The sequence below is a fragment of the Mustela nivalis genome (genome assembly GCF_964662115.1).
Source record: "Mustela nivalis genome assembly, chromosome: 14".
In the NCBI taxonomy this organism is placed as follows: Eukaryota; Metazoa; Chordata; class Mammalia; order Carnivora; family Mustelidae; genus Mustela; species Mustela nivalis.
Window position 1 is genome coordinate 30,406,114 of NC_139033.1, and position 22,589 is coordinate 30,428,702.

Consider the following 22,589-nt stretch of genomic DNA (forward strand, 5'->3'; position numbering starts at 1 on the left):
ATGGAATAACTAGTAGCTACCAGAGGGGAAGAACTCTTAACTTTCATAATCCGAGCAGATAGAAGGGGTAGAGAAATATGAAAAATTCTTAACCTGAGTTGTTTCAGAAGAAAAGAAGTTCAAAGAAGCTGCATCCAACCAGTATAGCAAAGAGGTGTTCCCTCTCCCAGAAGAGCAGCAACCCTCCTCAGGCTACTCAGAGAGGTCGCCCTGACCCCAAATCAGCTGATCAGAGCAAGTTACAAAGAAATATGATGTTTGGGGATTCTTGAGATGCCTGGGTGGCTCAGTTGGTTAAGGATCTGCCTTTGGCTCAGGTCATGATCTCAGGGTCCCGGGATTGAGCCCCTCATTGAACTCCTTGCTCAGCAGGGAGTCTGCTTTCCCTCTCCCTCTGCCCCTTTCTGTGTGTTCTCTCGCTCACTCTCTTCCCAAATAAATAAAATCTTAAAAAAAAAAAAAAAGACGAAAACTGGGATTCTGAATTGAAGAATTAGGTTCAATGTTTAGTTACTAGACTTACTAATTGTGTTTACTCTTCATAATTTGCCTAAATTTTCTAAGCTTTATTTTCTTCCTATTATAAAATTAAAACTAAACAGTTCTTAACCATATAAACTTGCCCTTTAAGATCTCAGTAAACAGTATTTTGGTTATTGTTATCATTATGGTAACAAGAGCAATAGGTGAGACCCACAGAAGAAGCATGTACACAGAGAGCGTCGTCCCTCATGCACCAGTCTGTTTTCTGCTCTGAAGATAGAGCACATTTCACAAATTCAAATGTAGATTATTTTTTTTAAGATTTTATTTTATTTATTTGACAGAGAGAGAAATCACAAGTAGACAGAGAGGCAGGCAGAGAGGGGGAAGCAAGCTCCCTGCTGAGCAGAGAGTCCGATGTGGGGCTCGATCCCAGGACCCTGAGATCATGACCTAAGCCGAAGGCAGAGGCTTAATCTACTGAGCCATCCAGGCGCCCCTGCAGATTATTTTTTAAAAAGTCAGTGAAGTCCCATGCTGTAAAAATAAATATCGACTTCCGTAACATGGCCTGCTCGACCTTTCATGTTCTGGTCTCATCGAAGTTGGTAGTTTCATGGATATTATACTCCCATGTGCTCTAGTGCTCCAGACCGTGTTCTCCTTTTAAGGCCTGATCTATGCAGATGCCACATGTCATTTGTGAACTCCATCTGGAATCTAAGAAGCCTACTATTCTGTGCATCTCTATATTCTAGCTCAAACATTACTGCCCATGGAAGACTTTCTTAACCTGAGTATTTGGGTTAAATCCCACCCCCTCCCTGATTATACTCCATTGTAACTCTTATTAGAATTGTGATTGAATATTGATTGGACTCAATCCCTGATTCTTGTGTTCTTCTTCCCTTAGGCTATAAGTAGAAAAGGGCTGAAACTGAGTCTATTTTCTTGCAAGTGTACCATTAACTGTGCTCTTAATTCTGAGAACTTAAAGGAACCCGAGAAGCTGGCAGTGCTGATATGCTGCTGTTTCTTCCGGTCTCTTCTTCTTTTTCCATCTTTTCCCTTTTTTCCCCTTCTGCCCTTGTTCCCTTATTGTGTCCCTCACCCACCTTGTTCCCCTGTCTCCCTTGCCTGCCTGCCTGCCTGCCTTCAAATATCATAGGTTAATTTATGTCCTCTTGAATTTTTTTCCCCCGGTTTTGGCAGAAAATGAATAATTTTCAAGGTTTCAATGGGTAAATATTGTACAAATAAGGCAAAACTTAAAACTTAAGAATTTATTGGCTAAAAGAAGATGAAAGAAGTCATCAACATTAACAGTTTTTATCGCTTGGACGTATGAAAAGTGAATGACGAGTTCTATAGTAAGGCTGGCTCTAATTTACAAACCTGATCAATTAAAATGACCAATTTTATGTTATTATTTAAAAATTGCAAAATTAGAGGCACCTTTGGCTCGGGTCATGATCCCAGGGTCCTGGAACGGAGCCCCACATCGGTTTCCCTGATTAGTGGGGAACCAGCTTCTCCTTCTCCCTCTGCCTGCTGCTCCCCACCCCTGCTTATACTCTTTCTGTCTCTCTCTCTCTCTCTCTGTCAAATAAATAAATTTAAAAAAAAATTGAAAAACTAGAGTATCACTCATAACCTTCCAAATGTATAATTAGAAAATTCAGATATGGAAATGAAGCTAAAATATAACTCCATATCCTAAATTAATGTTATCTAAAGAAAGGTATATTTCATATGTAGATAGAACACATTATTCATTGAAGGTAGAATGTTATTGTGATTGAAGGTCATATGAAATACTAAAAAATATTTGACATATATACTAAATAAAAACTTTGTGATAGTGAGTTCAGCAACTAGTTAAGTATCAAGCAAAGTAGGGGTTCAAAATAAATACCTAATAAAAATACACATCCATAGAGTACTTTGTCAAGAGATAAAATTAGAGAAGAAAACAGTTTAGTATGTTATAAAAATTACAATTTAAATCTGTTATCATGTTATAAAATGAAATTATCTAAGGTATCTTATGAAAAGAAGCCATTAAAAGTTTTTACTTCACCATTTAGAAATTTGTCACATATTATTGATTCTGTCCCTAATCTACTAAAATTCAAATGCCAAAGGATTTTTATTGAGTTATTTACTCAAGAAAAAAAAAATCTATTCCAATACCAATCTCTGAAAAAATACATTTTATTTCAATACAAAATTTTTGCAGTGTACTAAAAGCATTTGGTTAATCATGTATGTATATCAAACTTATTTAAACATTCTCCTAGAGAAAAGCTTAAAAGCATAAATATTGGTATTGTTTTATATGAGTTGCTATGAGCATATTCAAGATAAGGTCTCTGGTTTAGGAAAAAAAGCCATCCTCTGGGTCAAGAAGGATGGTCCTTTCTAAAGATTACATAATAAAAATTTGAACTGTATTATCATTTTAAGAAGTGTGTGTGAGGATGTGTGTATACACAAATTATTAAAAGGAAATAAGGCTGGTTCACCTCTATATTTTCTCAGGATAGAGACACTAGTAGTGTGGCCAGGGTGCAAGGGGAAGTGAAACATAACTTGGAAAATTATAATTTCCACCTTGCTCTTGACCTAAAAGGATACTATTTTTATTGATATCTCTGAAATGCAAAGACAAAAATTAAAAAGAGAAATCACTTGTAAAATATTGTTACATTTTCCTCTTGCTCAAGCTGCCACTGGATGTCAAAGAAAGAATCTGGGATATTATTAAATAACTTCCTACTTTAATTATTCAAATGCCACCTTAATATCTTGAAACAGCTAATTCAGCTGGCTAAACTCACTGGGAGCAGAGAATGTTTTAAACACTATGAAACTCTATTATAACATTACAGCAAGTGAAAATTATGAAAATAAGCTTTAATGGTCCATCTCATGAGAAATACCTTTGCTCTATTTTTTAATATGAACGATCATTAGCACCCATTGTAAATGGTATCCTGGCAATACAAACTTTAAAAAATTTAAATTCTTTGTAACGAGAATTTGGCTTTTTAAAATATGCTTCTCAAATAATTGAGGCTCCTGGCCTTGAAGTTCAATAATGTCCAGATAATACCACTAATGTATTTAAATGTGTAAAAATGTATCTCGTGACTTTTTGCAGACCATCTTTTTATTTCATGAATGTAAATGGCCTCATTAGCCAAGATTGCCATGGGCGTAAAGCACCAACCAGGTCTAAAAATGCATCTTTAAATGCTTTAATAATTCTTGGGCACCATTTGAGAATTTAATGTTTTCTTTTTAACTGTCATTCATGAAATTAACAAAAGAAAAAAGAAAATCACAGCATAGAAGGAACGAGGTAAAACTCAGAAATTCGTGTTGGAATGTACACTAGTTCCTCTGTCTCCTAACCAGAGATACTATTTAAAAATGTCTGAAAAGATTTTAGAGGGAAATGAAGAGACTGGGTTTTTGAAGTAGCGTTTCTTAAGGGAACTCTTGAAGAAAAAAGAAAGCTCAAAAAAATCCTAAGGGAAATAGGAAAGTTGAAATGACAGAATTTTTACTACCCACTCCCCATCTGCCATAATCTTTTGTCATAACTTGTAATAAATAGCTGTGTTTCTAATTGAGATTCTAATGAACGCAAAGGAAAGCGTGAGTGCACGTTCAGTATTTAAAGGGGAAAAAAACATAAAATAAATGTCCTGAAAAATCTACAAACTGTATAATCAGTTAGTGTTCAATTTATAAATCAGTAACTCCTCAATTATTATGAGTTTGCTTTTAAAAGGTATAAGTAGTGATATTCAAATGTTGGAATGAGATCACCTTTTTTTTTTTTTTAATTTAATTTAATTTTTTTTCAGTGTTCCAGAATTCATTGTTTGGGCGTCACAGCCAGTGCTCCATGCAATATATTCCCTCCGTAATACCTACCGCCAGGCTCTCCCCACCTCCCACCCCCACTCTCCAAAACCCTCGGTTTGTTTCTCAGAGTCTGTAGTCTCTCATGGTTTGTCTCCCCCTCTGGTATCCCCCATCTCACTTCTCCCTCCATCTCCCAATGTCCTCAAGTCAAGCAGAGAGAGTCCATTATCATATAGTTTCACTTACTAGTGGAGCATAAAGAATAACATGGAGGAGATCACCTTTTCGATCCCGTGTTACATATTAGATGTCTTAGCTCCTCTCCTCATCTGCCAGTCTCTTTTAATGGATATGGGGACCAGACAATTTTACTGCTAATAAGGTAGGACCACTGGCCTCATCACTCAATTCCCTCATCTTCTTCACATTGCTGATAGCTAAAATCTCATTATCAAATTAAAGGCTGTAAAGAAACTTCTCTTTTTATAATAAACTATACAATCTTCAGGCAAATTATATTCTTACATTAATAATGGGCTTCTCTCTAAGTCCCAGGAAGTCATGACCTCCCTGGGGTCTAAGTCCTTGAAATAACTAGAAAGTTTTTGATGACAATGTTGAGTCACCGTAGGCAATCTAATTAAGAAGGAAATGCTCTAGTCAGATCTTCTCTTCTGATGCTCATGTATTGAAGCATGATAGGATGCTTGATATTTACTGAATCCGTGATCCAGTCAGAGCATGAGGCTGGAGAAACCAAGACATTTTTGCCTGACCTTGGGCTCTCATTCATATGTCACATACGCAGCTGAGAATTTGTTTGACTCCCTTTTCAAAACTGAAAATAATTTATTATTTATTTTCTGCTCCCTAAATTGCACACCATTTTTCTTTATTCAACATTAATGATATAAATAGAAGCTTTGTTTTGTAAACAAAATATATTCAAAATGAAACATTTCTTTATAAGGATTGTAAGCGTTAGGTTTGTTATAATCACTTTGGAGCGAAACAAAGATGCAATATCACTGAATGGAATAATGCATTATGTTCCTTAAATTGTTGCAGGAGACAAGAGCAGGTAGACTGTTCACAGAAAGCTTTGAGCACTTTCCCAGCTCTGAAGTTCTGACTCCACAACTGATTCATCTCTATCATGCCTTCTATCAAGTTTGCTTTCTTGAGGAATTCTTTCTTCATTTTGGAGGCTGGAGCCTCCAAAAAACCACAAGCATTGTGGTTTGGGAAGGAGCTATCATTTCCCTCTTCTTAGTCCATCTAACCCAGTAGGACAGAATTACATGGGGGTTAAATGAAAGGGTCTATAGACCATCATGCCGGGATTAGAATTCAGGTTCTAGCACATGCTAACCAAGAACAAGGGCAAAGTGCTTAATTCCTATGAGCCCCAGTCTCCTCATCTACTGAAAGCAGATATAGACCTGGATTATCTTAATACAAATATTATCTTAATATAGTATATTATATATTATCTATATTATATATTATCCATATTATCATAATATCTATTTATTATCTTAAATATTATTTTAATATAAATATACTATTTATAATTAAATATAAATACTCTACAAAATGTTAATTTGAAAATATTTTGTAAAATTTTGCTTCTATAAAGTCTAGTAGATAATGGGAATATAAAAATGAAGAAAATATTGTACCCTTCACGGACTGGAGTTTCACACGTCTGTTAGAAGTTATCATGTGGAAAGAGTTCAATCAGATGTTACAGAAAGGGTAAGTGAGGGATCCCTTGGAAGCTTATGTGTGGGGCACACTGCCCGGTCTTTATGCTTAGTGTTTATTTTGGGGAGCAGTGATGAATATTGGAGAACTAGGGACAAGAAGAGAGGAAATGAGGAGAGCCTTCCTGGGAGATCTTTGAGAATATAATCTTTGTCTATGAAAGTTATTATTTCTAGCCACATTTCCTTCTTAGTGCAGCACTGTCTGTATTAAAACGGAACAGAATTTTCTAAAAAGGAAATAACTGTGAATATTTTATTCAAAAAATGGGTAAAATATATGTAGAAAATTAAGTTTACACACTGCACATTTCATTGGTAGTTGAAAAGTGCCAAGTTATCTTTCTCACAAAAGCAAGGTCATGAATCTAATGATGAATATTATTTTTTTTTAAAGATTTTATTTATTTATTTGACAGAGAGAAATCACAAGTAGATGGAGAGGCAGGCAGAGAGAGAGGGAAGCAGGCTCTCCACTGAGCAGAGAGCCCGATGCGGGACTCGATCCCAGGACTCTGAGATCATGACCTGAGCCGAAGGCAGCGGCTTAACCCACTGAGCCACCCAGGCGCCCTAATGATGAATATTATTAAGATAGAACTCCAATGCTCATTTTGTTTATTTCTTATTTCCTTAAAAAGATTTATTTTGGAGGAGTGAGCAAAAGGAGAGGAAGAGAGAGAATCTTCAGCAGGCTCCTCATTGAGTGCAGAGCCTGATGCAGGGCTTGATCCCACGACCCTGAGATTATGACCTGAGCTGAAACCAAGAGCCAGATGCTCAGTCGATACTCTAATGCTCATTTTAAACCCCTGGGGACTAAATCATTTAAAGGAGGTTACACATTTCAAGAGTTCTTTTCTTTCTTTACCAAATTAGCTCTCACATGCTCTTCAGGACAAACTCAAGCACCAGCTCTTTAGAAAGAGTCCTGAACTTTATACACCTCCACTCATCTCCATTCAACCGAGTCTGATTTATATGCTCACATATTATGACATCCCATTATAGTTGTTGGTTTACTAATGGTTCCTGCTATATTTTCCTCCACTGAAGTGGTATAATTTATTTTTACCTTTTTGCATTTCCTAGTATAGTACTTGACTATAATAATTCTTAACAGATGTTTGTTGATTTAATTAGTGACTGTGTTAAACTAAATTCATTTTAATGAAATGCATGTCATGAAGATGCTGGAGATTTAAATACTGCTTCCACTCTTGAAGATGTCCATGTCCTAATTTTCTGGACCTGTAACTATGTTAACATTACATGGCTAAAGGGACTTTGCAGGTGTGATTAAGGGTATGGAACATGGGATAGGGAGATTATCTTGGACTACCCGGCTGAGCCCCAGATGTGAGGAAGGGTCCTCATATGGAATAAAAGACAGAACAGGAGCATCAGGGACAGGTGTCACTGGGAGGAAATGATCAGAGATGATATGTTGTTGGCTCTTAAGATGGAGGAGAGGGACCTTACAAACTGAAAAGGACAGGAAATGGATTCTCCCCCAGAGAATCCACAGAAAACTTGATTTTAGCCTAATAAGGGCAGTATCAGACTTCTAATCTGGAGAAATAGAAAATAATATATTTCTGTTACTTTAAGCCAAAAATTGGAGCTGGTTTGTTATGAGGTCAGTAGGAAATTCATAGAGTTATCCACTCTGACTGTACCACATATACATTGATTTTAACTAAACAGAAGTTTTAACATTATTGGTAATCATCTATAACCACAAGAGTAATGTACATTGTGATGTTCTCTAATATAACTTTCAAGTCTCTTTTCTATAATTTTATTTTATTAAGTATATTACAATTATCAAATGAAGGACTATTTTTTTTTAAACCCAAGAATTTTTTTTTTTTTTTTTTTTTTTTTTTTTTTTTTTTTTAAGTAACACTTGTCAGGAAGCCTGGGTGGTATAGTCAGTCAAGCCTTCAATTCTTGGTTTCAGCTCAGGTCATGATCTCAAGGACATGAGATGGAACCCACATCTAGCTCTGTGCTCGGCGCAGAGTCGGCTGAAGACTCTCCCTCTGCCCTTCTGCCCTGCTCTCTTTCTTTCTTTTCCTTTCTCTTTCTCTCTTAAGTAAATAAATCTTAAAACAAACAAAAAAACACTTGCCAAGTAAATTTTGATCTCTTTTTCTTAGACATAACAGAAATGCTAAAATAAAAAGTAAATTCCACGGATAATACCCATTACAATATAGGATGGCTTGCAATAGGCCAAATATTTTTCTAAAAAGTGGTATATGATTACTTCTTATAATGTTAAATTAAATGAATCAGGTGATAAGTCATGCTAATTTCAAAATTAAGCTTATTCTATTTAATTTATAAAACAGAATAACACTATTACATGACAAGTATTAAGTTCAATAGTATAATTCAGCATGTGCACATATGTTTTAGTGTGCACGCACTTGTGTATATTCTCAATAATTGAGAATATTGAATTGCCATTTTAGTTATGCACTCCTATATAACATGACTTCTATAAATTATTCATCACACATCTAAATCATGTTAGACAATGTAAGAACGGAACAATACACAGCACTTGTCTTCAAATCATGAAGTTCCACAATAAAAATGATGTACCTGTGCCAAAATATATGTGAATTATATCTGAAAATAAAATGAACAGTTGACGCTATTTCTAATAACGTCAGTTGTCTATCAAAAAATTGTCAGTTGTCTATCAAAAAATCAAATTACTTGAACACACGTGATATCTGTGAAAAATAAAAATATATCACTGAGAATATTTGTAATTAATGGTATTTCTTGTAATGAACAGAAACAGTTATTAGTAGAACATCTTAAGTTTCCATAAGAAGCCTCTCTATGATCCATTTATCAGAAAGCTTATATGAGGGGCGCCTGAGTGGCTCAGTGGTTTGAGCCTCTGCCTTCGGCTCAGGTCATGATCTCAGGGTCCTGGGATAGAGCCCCGCATCGGACTATCTGCTCGGCGGGGAGCCTGCTTCCCCCTGACTCTCTGCCTACTTGTGATCTCTCTCTGTCTATCAAATAGATAAATAAAAATCTTTGAAAATAAAAAAAAAAAAGAAAGCTTATATGATTGATGTTTACCTTCCACTAGACCGTAGTCAATCTGAGAACTAGGATTGGATTTGATATGCTTAATGTTGTATACCCAGCTTTGGCCTAGTAACTGACACAAGGCTTAATAGGAACTAGATGAAAACTTTTAAAATAAATGAATAAATTAATTAATCCATTGCAAAACAGGATATTGAGAGGTTATTAATTTTGAGAGAAACAATTCGATTAAACTACCCTGAAATTCTGGTTATTCACTACATTCAATTCTCTGGCACTTACCAAAATAATATGTTCATTGTCCTTGCCCTCCCCATTTTTGTTTCTGTTTTTGTTTCTTATGGAATGCACTTGTGTGTGAAGATTTAATTATAGTTCATTTATTTTATTTTTAAAAATATTTTATTTATTTATTTGACAGAGATCACAAGTAGGCAGAGAGGCAGGCAGAGAGAGGAGGAAGCAGGTTCCCCGATGAGCAGAGAGCCCGATGCGGGGCTTGATCCCAGGACCCTGGGGTCACAACCTGAGCTGAAGGCAGAGGCTTTAACCCACTGAGCCACCCAGGTACCCCAATTATAGTTCATTTAAAAATAAACTGATGCAGAGTTGTTCTGTGACTCAGCCAAGCAAAACCCTAGAACTAGAACTCGGGTTTTTTCTGATTATAATAAAAATACCTAGTTTTCTTTGAACTAGATGCATGTTTCAGAAACAGCCTGACTCATATATGGACATGATATCTTTTGGTATTCTGGACTAGTACCCACTCTCTGTTATTTCTCTTGTGGGACACAATCAAGAGCCCGTCATCTTAAAATCTCAAGATTTGAAAGATCATATAAAATTAAATAAAGTGACATATTTCAAGGCCATTAAAAAGTTTATATATGTAAGAAGCTATACAAAACCTCATATGGTGTCAGTTTAAGGTAGAGAAGAAAGGAAATGTGTCCTAAATAATGCCAACAACATGAATACAATATTCGTATGAAAAAAGTTAACGGCAGGTAATAGAAGGTTAAAATGAAGAAAATTTTAATGGCCTAAGTTAGACTTATGTTGAAATCTCAACATTTGTTATTTTAATAACTTCAAAATGAAGATATAGATTAAATTATGTATTTTTCCCCTTCAAGTTCCATGAGGCAATATGAAGTGTCCCTGGTAGATGCTGTACCCATGGTGAATGGTGTTAGGCTGAGGCACAAGGAGACACTATATCCATATTTGGTCCACTTATACCCTTAAAAAGATTACCTAGTATGAGAGCTGCTATTGGAAGGGCAGAAACATGAGAGACCCATGGAGAATTGTCTCTGAACCATGTCGAGTTTCAAAATCCTCCCCAAAATGACTTCTTCAGTCTTTCAAAAACAGACCCTTTGATTTCTTCCTCTCCATGAATATATGAGAATGTTATCAGAGTTTTTTTTTTTTTTAATTTAAGTGCAGTTATTGCCTCATTCCTGGAAATTAAACTTTTAAAGTCTAAATGCTTCTCAAGATCTCCCCCTCTTCTGCAGTCTTATTGGTGTCCTACATTCAAGTCTGGCATTACTATCCTGAACTATTATGGTAATCTGGGATGGAGCTTCTTAAAGTGTGGCCTCCAGACCAGCAGGCAGGAGCATCACCAGAAAATGTAAGAAATGGAAATTCTGGGGCCCTCTTCAGATCTCCAGAATCGCTAGGGATGGTTTCCGGCACTCTGCTTTACAAGTCTCCCAGGTGATACTGATGGATATCAAAGTCCAAAATCACTCTTCTCTATTCTCTCTATTCTTACCGTCCTAAATAAATTCTGTTACCAGAGTTGGGGGGGGGGGGGGATTACAAATCTGATAATATTATACCTCTTTAAAACTTTATAACATCTTCACAACCAGGGGATAAAGTCCAAGACTCAGCTTAGGTGAGGTCCTCCGGAAATCCCTTCTGGAAGTCTTAGCTTGTGGAGCCCCCCGACCCCATCCTGCTATCCTCAGAGCATCTGTGCATTTTTAATAACACACTTTAGAGGTAGAGCTTAGGTTCACATCAGGCTCACCTGGGAATGAATCTTTGCTTCACCGCCTAGTAACCGTTTATCTTTGATGAAGTGACCCATCGTCTTTAAACTATCATCAGTGTGCCTAGGTGGCTCATTCATTAAGTGCCTGCCTTCAGTTCGGGTCATGATCTCAGGGTCCTGGGATCAAGTCCCTGCTCTTCAGGGAGTCTGCTGCTCCTTCTACTCCCCCCTGTCCTCTCTCTCTCTCAGATAAACAAAATCTTAAAAAATAAATAAAGTTGGGACTGTAATGACATCCGCCTCAGAGTAAGTGTGAGTGTGTAATTCAGCAACGAATCTAAACCATTAAGCAGAGTGCATTCCGCTTTATAAGCACAAATTTGTCTTTTCGTTACTTATTATTACTTTAGTAATTACTGTTTGTAATGGTATTTTTGCTACTATGACTAATCATTATTATGGCTGTTACTCTGACAATGTTTAGCATACTATGTTGAAAGTAGATACTTAACTAATTGTGCTCTTCCTAGCCTGACTGATGACAGCAACCCTGACAAATAGTGTGTTTTCAATTAATGTTTGTGAACTAATTCGGTTAATGTATATCAACCAAACGATATATATGTATGTATGTGTATATGTGTATCTATCTATCTACCGATAGATAGATATGTATATAGGAGATAAGCAAAATAAATTTAAGACCTACACAAATAGAAGTGCATTCACGTGAATAGTAATTTATATGTTTAAGTCACCGTAAGTAACAATAAAATTATAGGATTCCCTCACTATACAAGAGTAGAGCAATTTATAGAAACTTTTGTGAGCCGTAGGGCATAAAACAAAGAAACGATTATCACAAGTTTTTATATATTTTAACATTCTCAGCCTCCCCCCGGCCCCCATAACCTTTCTTAGGTTTTCCTGGTATCTTTAGGCACGGATGCACAAAATAAATTGAGATAAAGCACACATGCTCACACCAGTTTGAAGCTCTGGCGACTTGATGCTGAGAAGCTGAGTGCAGTTCCCAGGGCTGGTACCAGGGGGCGGTGCTCTCACAGCTCAGGGTATGTCTTACCTCTTATCAGGGCTCTTTGCTGAACAAATGTGGAAAGCTTGTTTCCACTTTTCACCTTCTAAAATAGAAAATCCTCTTTGGATTTCTTTGGGCTGGAGAAAACAGGTACTAATGTGGGTCTTTTGTAAAAGCAAAGTTGTGTCATATGAATTTTCAAAAGTGAGGGATGGCTAAATTTCAGCTGCTATCAATTGGCCACTTACATGCTACCCTTGAGAATACACAGATTGATAAAACGTAATTCTTCTCAAAGAGTTCAAGGCCTGTGAGGAAAGTCATACACATAACTAGATAAATTACAATGATGTATTATATAAGGATAAGTGCTATTGAGGTGGCACAAAAATAATTCGATAGGAGCACAGCTTGGCCAGGAAGAATTTGGGGGAATGTTATATCTAAACTCATAAAATAAGGTACCATATATTGAGGACATCAAAAATACAAACTGGCAGCAAAATGTACGATTTAGTCTCTTTAAAACCTCTTCTTTACTGCCCCATAAAATTGGTGACAACAGCTTCCTATTGCATGAAGAAGAAATCACTCACTCAGGAAATATTTCTCATCCAATTGGAACTAAGGATTGATAAGGTCTTGACAAATGCTGTGTTGGGAGGTTTGCCAAGAGATATTTCTAACCAAGCAGCACCTCCAGGAAGTAGGACATGCGTCCACATCAAAATCAGGGCAAGAACATGTCTGCCCTTCCAAAAGTAGAACTCATTAGCAGAAATGATGTTGTGCTTCCCAAAGAGGACCTATTTTAATGTTCTGCTAATCACCTCAGATGTAACTGAGGCTGTCAGACATCATATATAAAAAATTATGACTAGGAACATTGCAAATTGAATCATCCATGAAAATGAATAAAATCAATGTCCCCAATGAAGATTTTAATCTTATAATTTCAAATATTCATGAAAATAAAAGGTTGTATTTTTCTGCAAGCTTGAAAATTTACTTAGTATCTCAGTTTATATATAAAGACACTTGAGATCTACGAATTTCACCAAACCCTTTCCCCAAAAATCACATGACCGTGTCATTGTAAACCATGTTAAAATAGTGATTTGTTTTTTAACACTTGAATTTTATAAGCATTCCATTTTTTAAATTCCAGACTGTTTTGCTTTGCATTAGTTTTTAAGTTGGAATATTCATTTATTTTTATTTTTTTAAAAGATTTTATTTATTTATTTGACAGACAGAGATCACAAATGGGCAGAGAGGCAGGCAGAGAGAGAGATAGGAGGAAGCAGGCTCCCTGCAGAGCAGAGAGCCCAATGTGGGACTCGATCCCAGGACCGTGGGGTCATGACCTGAGCCGAAGGCTTTAACCCACTGAGCCACCCAGGTGCCGCTGGAATATTCACTTATTGACTATGCTTATTTCTTTTGAGAGTGCGACTTTCCAGAGTAAGAATTTTCTTTTAAAGCTGCACATCCTTCTAAAAAATGCTATAGGGACAAACTTCAGAGTACCTGTAATATAGAGCAATATCTGCTCTTCTCTATCACCTTCAATAACCACACATTTTCTTATAACTTTCAGTCTGAATTGTATTTTAAGGAGTTTATAAGAACATCCTGAAAATATTGGGACAGCCAGCTATAAGTGGGTGTCCAACTGTATGTAAATGAGAGCCATTGCCTGAAAATATTCCCCCTATGTGGGTTAGGACCCATGTCTGCTAAAGTGAAGTTTCCGGGTTTTCTTGGATCGTCTTGCACAGCTAAATATGTTCCTGCATAACACTCCTGAATGCTTCGGGCCATATATTACTTGGCTGCCTCCCTCTGATGATATGTTACTGTGATAAATCATCACAGAGCACTGCTGCTCTGATGAGCTGTTGCTTCAGCACACCATTGAAGCTGTCACATGGATGATGTATGAGAAAGGCATACTGATGATGGTTTACGCAGAAGATGGTGCTGCCCGGGGAACAAAAGGTTTAGGAGAAGATTCAACATAATTACCCGATAAAAGTCAACTCGCACACAGCATGCTAGAAAATGCATTCATGGGTATGGTAAATCACTTCTCTTTAATGTGTGATGTTTCTGGTGCTACTGTCTTAAGACTCCTTCCCTGAGCTATACATTGATCTACTATAAACATATTTTTAAGGGGAAACAAAAGCTAAAAGGGTGAAATTAAAATTTACCTGAAACTCAAATGTATAGGTAAGCTCTGAGAATATGTAGTATGTTCAGCTCTAGGATAATTTGCCGAAGGAGTTAATTGCTGCTGCAAGTTTTCATGTATTAGAGGAAAAAGAAACAATCCCTGTTTGTGATAACTGTGCAGGAGGATTTTCCTGGGAAAATATCAGTGTCCTGGTGAAAATAGGAAATTATATCAGGTTTATACTAAGCCCTTGCCATGTAACATTCAAATGTCAGAGCTACTACCTATGACTGCTCAAACTGTATACCAGATAACTTACTTAATTTAAAAATAACCACCTAATCCTTATTCGTCTTCCTACGGAAAAGGAACATAAGAATTTAGGAAAAATGCAGTGTTTTCAGGTTCTCCAAGAACTGAAAGATTGGCTCTTTCCATACCCAGTTCTCATACAGTCGATGCTGAATAAATAATTGCTCGTTTGAGATAAGCTCCATAATTATCTGCCCATTTATGATCCCAGCTCTATCCTATGATGCAGTAGTTAACCAACCCAATCGAGTGAATGGGAGGAGCAGAGAGTATTCTAGACAAAGTAAGGGATTTCTTGTTCTCAGTTTTAGGATTCTTTCTTTCTTTCTTTCTTTCTTTCTTTCTTTCTTTCTTTCTTTCTTTCTTTCTTATTTAATTCCAAAGTCTTGTAAAGGAAGATATGGAGAAATACCTTAGACTGTCTTGCAATCTATTAATTACCATTTTGCTTTTCTTTTCAATAAAAGTAAGTTGACAAGAAATTTAATATTCGTTCATATTCTGCTTTTATTTTCTGTGAAAACTCATCAAGACTGGTAGATGTAGTTGAAACAGAATTGTCAAAAGATTTTTGAAGCTTCTATCTGCTAGAACTTTTACAAAATATAGTCCAGTCTCAAACCACTGAAGTTGTCTTTAGTGTGTACTTTATTTTTATGTATCTGTCTGTCATCTGTCATCTATTGATCTAAGTATCCATCTATCCATTCATCCTCCTGCAACATGCTTAAATGACCATTTCTCTGGAATGTTGACAACTTAAAATATCTTAGTTTTAATAGGGTTTTGGCAACCTTATAATCCTTTAAAAACCTTTACCTATACTTCTCTGCAATATAAAACTTAGCTCAAACACCATGACATCCTGGAGGTATAACTAAAGAGCTGATCACTTGTTGGAATAAACTTCTCTTAAAACCATCTGCGCTCTGGTAGAGGCCAACCCATGCTCAAAGTCAGATATTAACTCCCAGCCTGGAAACTAACAACTTCTGGGGGTAATACAGATAAACACCATATGCCTCAATATTACTTCTGTTTCCTCAATATTTTGTAGCAAAAATGATGTTTAAAGAGTAAGTTTATCTAAGAGAAGCTGGAGACAAAACCAGTTGCTTGTACTTCTTGAGTCTGGCCTTTGTGTTTCAGAAGTTTTGGTAACAGTCCAAAAAATGTAGACTCAGAGGCCAACGTATAAAATATCTAGGGATTGAATTCAGTCTACTCTGATCCGTCATTCAATAAATAGTTCGGAAGGCTTCCTAAGTGTTGGGCATTGTTCTATAAGAAATAACATGCCATGCGATAGGTAAAAAGAGCCATGCCACACTGATGCAATTTTCTTTTGTTAATTTTTTCAAGGTAACTCTAGGTAAGAAGAGATACTAAACAGTATCCAAAGGGATCAGTTGATGCCAGAATTATTTGAGAAAAACAATATATCAAATAATATACTTGATAATATTTCGTGTGTAAAATAATCTAGATTTTATTCCATGCCATTTTTATATCTGTGAGATGCTATGATTGTATGACAGTTGAAAACCAATTTTTTAAAATTCTGCCAACTTTTTTTTAATTATGGGAAGCATATGTTAGAAAAAATGAAGGAAAGTAAATTGGAAACATGAAAGGAAAGAGAGTACTTTTTATAGTGACTGTTTGTAAATATAGTTCTCCTCTAAACTGTAGTTGCTTAAGACCAAGCATATGTTCTTACACTTCTAAAATTTTCTTCACCAAGTCAACATCAGGAAGCAGTTAAGTCTTGAGTAAGTGGAAGAAGAAAATCATTAGGAATGAAATTATGAAGCATCAGTATCTATACATTCAGTACTCACTTTGAGTATCGGATACAGATATCTACATAGCTAACTCAGATGCATACATCAGTTTAGACATCATATATATTTATACCATCATCCACATATAGGTGTTCAGTAAATATTGATTCTTTCTTTTTCTCAGAAAATGCAAAATAATCTACCCCATGGGGATACTTTTCAGAGAACGTAAAGCACTATAGCCAAAAAGCATCTTCATACCGAGAACTGGAACATGCTATTCAAATACTAATTAGTATAATATAATGGAAAGAACATGTACTTTGGATTCAGCTAGACCAGCTATTTGTACCTTTCCAACCAGTTTTCAGAGTGTGAATTTTCTTAGGATTTTAGCACTTATGATCCTCACTACATAACCAAAATAAAAATAACAGCGACATGAAACGTTTTCTATAAATGTACAGTAAGATGACTTTAGAAAGTATAGTTCTAGCTGGGACTAGGTACTCCATGATACTAGTTGCATCCTTAACTCAGTTAAGTTAGTTTTGTAGAGATTTATTGTATTATTAGACAGGTGTCAAGGTATTCTGTTCTGAGACTTCATGTTAGGTTATTAATATGTTGTAAAAAAAAAATACAGCTATATTTACATAGCACAATTGGTGAACTATCTAGAATGCAGTGACAATTCAGAGCACAGTACCAACCCTAGGAGGGAAAATAGTCATAATTTGAGTCTACAGGATTGGGAAAGGGCTAAAATAGTTGCTAATACTTGGTCTGTCCAAATCTGAAACATAAACTCCTTCCATTATACTAGGTGTATGTATGTGTGTGTATAATTTGCCTTTCTGTACTTTGCAAGACTGTTTCAACCTATCAGAACCTACATCAGAATCAAAGTGACTAGCCTTTTACATACCAATAAAGTGTTCCAGATATCATCAACTTATTTGTTAAGGTCCAAAACCATAATATGAGTTATGTAAAAGTGTCCTGTTGTAAACTAATGCAAGGTAGATTTCCTATAACTTTTGTGATTATTAAAATCTGAAAACTCTGTTTTCATAAGAAAACCTATCATATAGCATTTCTGCACAATATGGTGTATTTTTTAGGGGGTGTCATTTTTCAGTATCCTTACATTTGGCCTTATACATAGGTAGTTCAGTAATTAAGCAAAAGCAAACATTAACAAAAATAATCCTAAGCAGATTGCCATCTGAAATAGAAATAATGAAAATTGAACAGTGTTATAAGAATGTTATTTAGCTAAAGTACTAGATGATTAAAGTATTTTCAAAATCAAGGAAAGGCAGAGAACATAAACAGAAAATAACTTGTTATAATAATTCCAGCTTTTAAATTATAACAATCCATCAGCTTGTTATAGGACTAGTAATAATAAGGTATCTTTGATTTTAATACCACAGTAAGAAATACCTAGATATTTGTGAATACCATTAATACTGTTTTATATAATCTATATCTGTCTCCCTAATCAACAATACAGATATCTATCTAACTTGAAAAATATTTCTGATTCCTACCCTCATTCAATATTTCAGAAGACAATCGTATCATAGTCCATTTAGTATGAAAAATCACATGACTATAACATTGAACAGAGTTCAAGATTCACTAAAATAACAATTCATTTTCCAGCTTGATTTAAGACCATCCTAACTTTATTATAAATAATCTGATTGATGCTTCAAGCTACATTACCTTTTTTCCCCTGACTTCAGTTTTTTTCTTTCACCAAATGAATCTTATTATAAATAACATGGCCCAGTAAAGTGCAGTCTAAGGTAGTACAATATCATTTATATAACAAGATAACTTTGTTTTTTATCTAGAATATAGTTGTGTCATATGGATTTCAAATATGATATTGTAGCAATTTGAAAACTCACAAAAAAGGATTTTTGGCACATGTAGGAGTATTTTACTTTGGTGGAAATCTTGTACTCTGATTTATTTTCTCATTAAATAATGACACCGTTAATACATTTTAGCTGATAAAAATCTCAACATAATATTTTGCTATAAACATGTATGTATTTATGTTTTAGAAGGAAAAGCAATGAAGGAGAGGCAGTCTAAATATTGCCTACTCATGCTGCATCTCAGAGCAGAATTTACAAATAGGACTATGGCTGCAATTGTTTTTTTCCTGTGGCATTTCCCCTCTGCACTTACACACTAGGAAGTCTACACAAAGTTCACCAACTTTTTTCTTTCTGAAGTATTCTTCCATAGCAGTTCCCACCATCTACCTAAAGAATTAAGTTCTCTGCTTTTAACTTTTTTATATACACAAAAAAGAAATGAGTGAACAGAAAACATGAAGGAGGCAGACTAAGTCCTGGTGAACAGTCAGAGTTTAGATTTAAACCAAAGGGGGAAAATAGGTGTACATAACCTAAAAATGGTGTTGTTACATGTCACATTGTTATTTGAAGTGAATCTTCATTGTAGAAGGCAAATATCGTGAGCCAGGAATCAGAAAATTTGGTTGCAGCTCTGATTCTACCACTAAATAATATATGATATTTAATAAATTATTTAATGTTCTTTGTTCTGAATTTCATTATATCCATAAAAGGGATACAGAGCTTGTGACCTTTATTATCCCTTACAGGACTAATGTTCCATAATGTTGGTATGATTTCATAAGACAAAAAAAAAAAAAATAGAGGCAACCCATTTTTGTTTCAGCACAGTTTTAGATTGCGAGATTTTTCTGGCACTGTGTAGATTAAAAAAGCCCAAAACAAAACTAGTGAGTCAGCATCAGCTACAATACAATCTTGACTACAGGATAACAACCACTCAAAGGGACTATGAAATGCATCCATTTAATACTCTGCAATTTGTTCGTCTTCAGGGCTGTTTTTGAGCAAATCTATCTAATGCTTTGACCTTACCCTCTCATATGCTCCTGAGTCTCAGATGATCATTGAAACATGCAGCTATAATTTTTCTTTGTGTTTCTTTATGTTTCATGTTTTACTTTATTTTTTTTTCTTTTTTGGCAGTAGTCAGCAGTATATTTGCCTATTTCATCTCACGTTGAATGGCCCAGTATGCTCAAAATTGAATCTGATGGAAATTACCATACCAGTATCAAGCAAATGATAACACACACACACACACACACACACACATATCAAGATTTGGCAAAGCAGGGTTTCTGACTCTAACTAGAAGAGTAGATGGTGTCAGACTGATAGTCTCACCAAAATTTAAAAAAAAAAGGTACAAAAATAATCTATTTAAATCAGGGCTGCTGAAACAAAGAAAATTTTAAGGTGTTGAGATTCTAAGGGACTATGTGACTCAGAGAGATGAGCTTGGGGTAGTTCTTTCCCTGGGGCGAATGATAAGTCTTGGCACAGGGCAAGAGACTAAAACTTTGAGTTTGGCCACAGCAGGTGATTGTGACTAATGATAGGGACGAGTAAAGCCTTTTGCAATCACTGAAGGTTTGGAGAGAAAAACAATTAGAATTTGAGGTTTCTTAAAGTAGAATTGATAAAATTTACAAGGAGTTAGATACAAAGTCAAAAAAAAAAAAAGAAAGAAAAAGAAAACATTTGTCAGTAACAAAGAAATAGTCTAATTTTAAAAGTGATGCTATTTGGGGGGCGCCTGGGTGGCTCAGTGGGTTAAGCCGCTGCCTTCGGCTCAGGTCATGATCTCAGGGTCCTGGGATCGAGTCCCGCATCAGGCTCTCTGCTCAGCAGGGGGCCTGCTTCCCTCTCTCTCTCTCTCTCTCTTCTCTCTGCCTGCCTCTCCATCTACTTGTGATTTCTCTCTGTCAAATAAATAAATAAAATCTTAAAAAAAAAAAAAGTGATGCTATTTGGGAAAACATCAAAATACTTTATACAGAAAGTCCAAATCTAAAAACACTGCAATTGTAATTGAAAGAAATTGAAGAAAATTTAAGTAAAGAAAGGATGTTGCAATGTCCATAGATTAGAAGCTTCAGTATTATAAAGACATCAATTTTCTCTAAATTATCTAAAGATTCAAACCAATCCCAACCCCAATCTCAGCACTGTTTTCTTCCCTAACCCCCCTTTTTGGTGGAAATTTATAAACTCATCCTAAAGAACCTATACATACAAAAGTCCAAAAATATTCAAGAGGACTCTGAAAAGACCAAAACAAGAGTACCTGCCCTACCATATGTCAAGGCTGATTATAAAGCTATAGTAATAAAAACAGTGTGGTGTGGGTCAAGGGCAGATAAATATACACATAAAATAGAGTCTGAATCAGACCCACTAAAATGGTCATTTAATTCATGACCCTCCTGAAAAATGAACATTAATCCACCTTCACACCACAAAAAAAGAAAAAAATCTACACTGAGCATTGATTTATTTTGAAGGGTAGATGTAATAAAAATTTTAGAGGTGCACATGGGAAAATATCTTCATGTCCTTCAGATAACAACATTTTCTTAAGTAGAACTCAAAACATACTATAATGGGAAAAATATAAATTAGATTGCATTAAAATTAAGAACTTTGTTGAAAGTTACTATTGAGTAAATAAAAATCGAAATCACACAGTTGAAGGAAATATTTGAAAAATGCATATTTAATGATGACTTAAATGAATACATAATTCCTAAAAATTGGTCTGAAAAAGACAAATGTTTCAAAATAAAAAATTTTAAAAAATTGAATACACATTTCACAAAGGAAAATACCTAAGAGTCAATTAATACATTGAAATAGGCCCAATTTAATGGTTGTCAGTGAAATATTATGAGATAATCACCTGAAAGTCTAAAAGAAGAGAAGTAGAATTGGACATTCTAACTGGTGTAAGGTGGTATCTCAGTGTGGTTTTGATTTGAATATTCCTGATGGCTAATAATGATGAACATTTTTTCATGTGTCTGTTAGCTATTTATATGCCTCCTTTGGAGACGTGTCTGTTCATGTCTTCTGCCCATTTTTTGACATGATTATCTGTTTTGGGGGATTTGAGTTTTAGGGGTTCTTTATAGATCTTGGATATTATCCCTTTGCCTGTAGTGTCATTTGTGAATATCTTCTCCCATTCCATGGTTTGCCTCTTTGTTTTGTTGACTGTTTCCTTTGCTGTGCAGAAGCTTTTGTTCGTGATGAAGTCCCAAAAGTTCATTTTTGCTTTCGTTTCCTTCACCTTTGGAGACATGTGTTGAAAGAAATTGCTGTGGCCAATGTTGAAGAGGTTACTACCTAGGTTCTCCAGGATTTTGATAGATTCCTGCCTCATGTTGAGGTCTTTTATCCATTTTGAGTTTATATGTGTGCGTGGTGTAAGAGAATGGTCATGTTTCATTCTTCCACATATACCTGTCCAATTTTCCCACCACCATTTTTCAAAGAGACTATCTTTTTCCACTATATATTTTTCCTCCTTTGTCAAAGATTATTTGACCATAGAGTTGTGGGTCCATAACTGGGCTGTCTACTCTGTTTCACTGGTCTGTGTGTTTGTTTCTGTGCCACTACCATGCTGTCTTGGTGATCACAGCTTTGTAGTAAAGCTTGAAATCAGGCAACGCGATGCCCCAGTTTTGTTTTTCTTCTTCAACATTTCCTTAGCAATTCAGGGTCTTTTCTGGTTCCATACAAATTTTAGGATTAGCCCAGGATCTTTTCTGGTTCCATACAAATTTTAGGATTAGCCCAGCTCTTTGAAATATGCTGGTGGAATTTTGATCGGGATGGCATTGAAAGTATAGATGGCTCTAGGCAGTATAGACATTTTAACAATGTTTGTTATCCTGATCCATGAGCATGGAATGCTTTTCCATCTTTTTGTGTCTTCAATTTCTTTCATGAGTGTTTTGTAGTTCGTTGAGTACAGATCCTTTACCTCTTTGGTTAGGTTTATTCCCAGGCATCTTATGGTTTTTGGTGCTATAGTATATGAAATCAATTCTCTCATTTCCCTTTCTATATTTTCATTGTCAGTGTATAAGAAAGCAACTGACTTCTGCACATTGATTTTGTATCCTGCCACATTACTGACTTGCTGTATG